Source organism: Gavialis gangeticus, unplaced genomic scaffold (assembly GCF_001723915.1).
Source record: "Gavialis gangeticus isolate Ggan-Ray unplaced genomic scaffold, GavGan_comp1, whole genome shotgun sequence".
NCBI lineage: Eukaryota > Metazoa > Chordata > Crocodylia > Gavialidae > Gavialis > Gavialis gangeticus.
In genome coordinates, this window is record NW_017729019.1 from 6,021,131 (window position 1) to 6,026,981 (window position 5,851).

Consider the following 5,851-nt stretch of genomic DNA (forward strand, 5'->3'; position numbering starts at 1 on the left):
ATCTTGGTGTCAACAATGACTCCAAGATCCCTTTCTGCTGCCATGCTGCTGAGAAGGTCCTCCCCCAGCCTGTAAGCGTGCTGATGATTCCGTCTTCCTAGGTGCAGCACCTTGAATTGACCTTATTGAATGCATCCTATTCTCTTCCGCCCATTTTTCCAACCTGTCCAGATCTAATTGGATTCATTCCCTACCCTCTGGTGTGTTAACTTTACTCCTTAATTTGTTATCATCTGCAAATTTGTACAGAGTGCTTTCTACACCCTCATCCAAGTCACTGATGAACACATCGAACAGCACCGATCAAAGGACCGAGCCTTGTGGGACTCCACTGCCCACACCTTCCAGGTCAATACCAACCCATCCAGTTATTTCTGCTCTTGTCCAGTTTCAGCAGTGTCTTTCACCGTCTTTTCACATAAAGATTTCAGTCAGACCAGCCCCTACACAAATGAAGTTTTGTAACTGAGGAAGGATCCTTACTGAATCATACATTACACAAAAAGTATTTTCCTTTTATGTATTTATTTATTTTTTTTCTTCCTTATCTATGCAGTGAGCCTCTTTACCCTATTTAAACTTTGACCTTTTGGAAGTAAGGTGGAATAACCTGGTGCAGTTGGAATTGACCTGTAAGCTACCAATGCTAAGAACAGCTTTTCCTGTCCTAGACTTTCTTAAGCTACTGGCACAGGTTTTTCAACATCCTCACTTAGTCTAGACAAGGAGTCACCTGAGAGAAAGTCATGAAACCATGAGTGGGGCGTTCACAAGCATTCAGTGCTGGTAGAAGGGTGCTGCCACTGCACTCATTAGTACACCTCCATCATTTTCAGTAGGAACTGAGTAGGGATACCAAAACATAGAACAGGAAGGCCCTTCTAAGCCAGTTAACTCCTGTCCCTTACATCCAGTGACAATTGTTAACTGAAGAAATCACCTACAAAGGTAATATCAGCTCTGTAGAGCATGGTCTGTGCCACTGATTCACACCCAGTTAATATAGACATAATTAATCTTTGCCTATGTGTTCTAACTCCACCTAACTCTGACCACAACCTTGGCTTTTAAGATGCTCACAGCTCACATGCTAAAATCAGGGCAGCAGCTGGCTGTGAAGACTGGAGCACAACCTCCCAAGCACCTTGTGTGTCCCCGTTGCACACTGATCAGCAATAGCCAACATCTCCAAATTCCTCACTACGGTCAGTTGGCACCCTGCTGCTTTGAACTCACAACACGACCAAAGATGGCAGAAGAGAGTCCAAAGCACAGGCCTTGCTCTTTTTTTTTTAAAGGCTGTGGATTCCTAATAGTTTATCAGCTGGGAGTGGTGAAAGCTCTGAGGGAACTGGCACCTGAGATACTGAGATCAGCAACCAAAATCTGTGGATCATCATCTGGGTCCATTGTGGCCTCACTAGTGGCTTGTGGATGTGAGCTGGGAAAGAAAGCCCTGGTTAAATTTACTGTGTCTTACTGTGCTTTTTAAAGAAGTATTGATGGACTGGTCTGAAAATATTGATTGTTGTATTCATTTAGTAATATGAAAATGACTTGGTCAGCATAGAAACAGCAATAGTCACACTTTTGATTAAGATGATGATACATAGTTATAGTTATGTATAAATATTCAGTAATAGTTAATACATACAATGGTGTCATAGATGTTATAATATATGGTTTATTAATTGGCATGGTGTCTAACAAGTTGATCATTCCCATGGCTTACAACAGATGCTGTTCGAATTTATAACATACCTATAACTTCTTCTATAATTTACTGACATTTATCAATGGCACCTGAGTAGAAAGCATGGCTGAATGTAACCCTTTTTGCACACCCACATTTGACAGTGCTGGGGGTTGCTATCCAAACTGCAAAAGTGAGCTCTATTAGACACATGGATGTCTGACATGCTTGTCTGACAGCCAAAATGTGTTTGATCGTATATTTTAGAAAGTATCACATTCTCCATTTAAAGTCTTCAACAACTAAAAACAAACACACCACATCTCCCGGTAACCTTTTTTTTGTAATTATAACATTATTAATTTTTTATATTATAACAAAAATAGTAAAATCAAAAAAGTAAAATATAAACTAATAAGTAAAATACAATAAGAAAGCAAAACTATATATATTTTTTATGGGCATAGACAATGGTAATCCTTAATATGCATAGATCTAGTGATGGTACCATGTTAATTTTAAGTATCTTATAAAGTGCTATACATGTTAAGTCAAAAATAGTAATTTTAGGACAAAAGAATAACATGTGACGGAGACCCAACCTGGTTTCGACATCCCCAGCAATAGTCATCCTAAGTGAGCCCTGCTTTAAATCACTTTTCTGGAGTCCAATAAAACCTATTTAATATCTTGTTCTGAAAAAATCTTAAAAGCAATGTCTTAGATGTTTTAAAAAGTGATTTCCAGATACTATGCCCTTTCTCAACTATTTTCCCATTTACCTTTAATAATAACATCTGCTGGAAATAATAATGTATTAAACCATTTTTATGTATTACCAACAAAGTGAGGTTTATCCTTGGAATACAACACACATTGTTCCAAATCTGTATGCGACACATTATTCCATATTTTCCCTTATTCAGTTAAGCAGTTTTCATAGAATATCTCCTGTTCGTTACATAACTGGAACTTGTCACGCATATAAGCAAAAGATGCAAGACTACCATCCTTAATGATAGATTTTATTGTAGCTATATCCTTTTTTTCCCAGATATTTGAGATTCATTTATTATCTTTAAACTTCAATTGAGAGTGCCCCCATAAAGGAATAAAGTGAGATTTTGTTAAATCAGAAGATGTTAAGGCTTTCATTTTCTGCAATGCACTCCATGAAGAGTTAAATCCAATGTTTAATTTCAGAGGTCCGGGTAAATCCTTAAGAAATGGAAATGAGTATAATGCTCCAAACTTGGAAGCTAACTTCCCTTCTATGCTCAGCCATATAGATTTGTCCCCTGAAATAGTTTCATCCATCCAATATTTAAGCACCCTCACATGAAAAGCCAGATAATATAAATGGAAGTCTGAGACACCCACTCCAACATGACACCATGCCATTTTAAACCACTCTTGGTCTTTTAAATTACACATGAGGTTGAATATCATTTTATTAATACACTTAAAAACAAATGCAGGTACTTTCAAGGCCAATAAACTGAGTATATAGCTATTTCTGGGGTGGGGGAGGACATTCATTTTGATTATTTCTATTCTTCCCATTAATGATATTGGAAGTGTTGTCCATATCTTTTTAATATTAGTTAAGATTGTATCAATATTTAGTTACGCCATGTTGTAAAGATTAGAGCATCTAATCTGTATTCCTAAATTATCTATTACCTTATAGTTCCTTACAGTTCCATAGCTGAGAATAGAAACATTTGGATGGATCGGGTCTCTTTGACACATTCATAAAATAGGATTTCTCCCAATTAGCTTTAAGGCCTGATAACTGGCCAAACAACTCAAACAGAGCTACCACATGAAATAATAAATTACCTGGGTTTTTCAACAGCAGTGAGATATTATACACTGATTCATACATTTGATCAAGAATCTTTATCCCTTCAATGTGAATTGATTACCTAAAAGCGGCTGCCAGAGGCTCCAATGCTAAATTGAGTAAGGGTGGAGAAATAGGACATCCCTGACACACATGTTTCTTGCCCAGAAAAATGAAGGTGATATCACACCATTAGTGGATACTGCTGTGAGAGGAGACCTGCATAAAATTGATATCCAATTTGTGAATTTCTCACCAAAACCAAATATCTGTAAAATTAAGAGCAGATACTTGAATTTGGCTTCTAGGGGACCCTCACCCCCCCGTCAGTGATCTGGTGCCCCCCGCAGACTCGGGAGGCACCAGTCACCCATGGTATATTGAATGAAGTGGCCAATCAAAGAGGGACCATAACAGAAAAAAGAAAAAAACGAACAAAATAAGACCCCCAAAAAACCCCAAAATACTATCACACTAGTTTGGTACATTCAGTTCCCTGATGGCTTACACTAACACAACCAAACTCCCCACCCCACATACTAAATAGTTAAAACTATTAGATTGTTATTGCAGCATCAACCGTGTATTAATTTTACTACTTATCTAAGATATTAAAATCCACTAACAAAAGCAGAAAAGAAAGTGGAAATATAACATCATATACTAGAATATACTTTGCTGAGTGCCTGTGTTGATACAAATAAAAGGGCGTCTTTACACATACTATGGGATGTGGGGAGAGGGTGCTTTAATAAGAGTGGCTCTTGGGAGCTGCTTTAATTAAAGCCCCCTTGGTGTCACGTGTATTCAGCGTCCCACACCTGTACCCGGTGCCTGCTCCGAAGCGTGCTAATTAGCATCAAAGCAAACTCGATTAATCAAACAAACTCAATGAAAGCGCCCACAGCGTCTCGTGTATCTAGCGTCCCACACTTCAAAATGGCGACCCTGCCACCATTTTGAAGTGCGGGGATGCTGTATACACGAGCCGCCGTGCCTTGCAGCAGACTTGATTAATCATTTATAATGAATAGATAATGTATAGATCATGTATTTATAATAAGAAATAAACTATAATTTAGTCAATTATAAATCAAAAACAATCAACATGAAGTCGAGTCTGCTGGAAGGCTCGGCATCTCATGTATGCAGTATCCCTGCACTTCAAAATGGTGGCGGGGGCACCATTTTGAAGTGTGGCAGGGGCACCATTTTGAAGTGTGGGATGCTGAATACATGAGACGCTGTGGGCATTTTCATTGCGTTTGTTGGATTAATCGAGTCTGCTTTGATGCTAATAAGCATGCCTCGGAGCAGGCATCAGGCACAGGCGTAGGCACCCAGAGTTACTATATAATCAACCCCCTGAGCACGTCAACATTTAGTAAACAGAAAGCGATCTACTAACTGTTAAAAGATTTACACTTGGCCTTTGGTATAAATATAACAGAGTTATGGTACCTCATTAAAGATGACTTCTGTAATTAAGTAAATCCTGGATGCAGCTTCTTCTGAGGTAAGAGGCACTGAGAAGGCCTCTCAGATGGAGGGAAAGCTGCCTGCTCAGCCGCACACAAAATGGAGAGAGAGCTGTCGCCTCAGCGCCTCTGGGCCCCTGCACCAGCATCTCATGACCACAATGCCTCAGACCTAAGTAAATAATTAATAACTAAAGAGATAATAAAATAATTCTCTTCAGGGAATTGCCACATTAGATCAGGATGAGATTTTTTTTTTTTTCCGGCTCCTTCCATGCCTCTGAGGGAGATATGAAACATTTCTCCTTCCCCTCCACCTACGGAAAAAAACCCAGCAGGGTATCGCATAGAATATCTGACATCTGATACACACACTAGCACCCACTCGCTAGTAAATGGACAGGGCCTGGTTGGAAAAAGAGCTCAGGACCAGATCTTCAGGTGCTCAACACCCACCATGGAGGCCAGATTCTCAAAAGGGATCAGCACACTTTGCTCCTCGGAGAATCCAGCGCCACCTCTGAACCTGCTGTCCTTGCTCAACAGCTCCCTGACTTTTAACTTACGACCCCCCAGATGAAGCTGATGTCACACCGAGGCTTCCTGGTGTGGTTTCAATCCCCAGATTGAGCAAGGGGAGCAGAGCGCCTTCTGTTTTCAGGCACACATCTCAAACTCCTCAAAACGTCACTAACATTTGGCAATCGGGACTTGTAGAGATGATCTCTTTTATTAGACCAACAAGATTTTTGCAACAACAGCAAAAATAAAAATCTTTAATTGCAAGTTTTAATGGTCAATTCTTTCCTTGCAAGCTTTCGGGCACAAGCCCCC

General features: G+C 39.6%; 1 protein-coding gene across 1 annotated transcript in view; it reads left to right on the plus strand.

The window, feature by feature from the left end:
• LOC109295083 (patatin-like phospholipase domain-containing protein 1) overlaps positions 1-5,851 on the plus strand; it is a 34,262-nt gene that overhangs the window by 19,634 nt on the left and 8,777 nt on the right. The window lies entirely within an intron of this gene.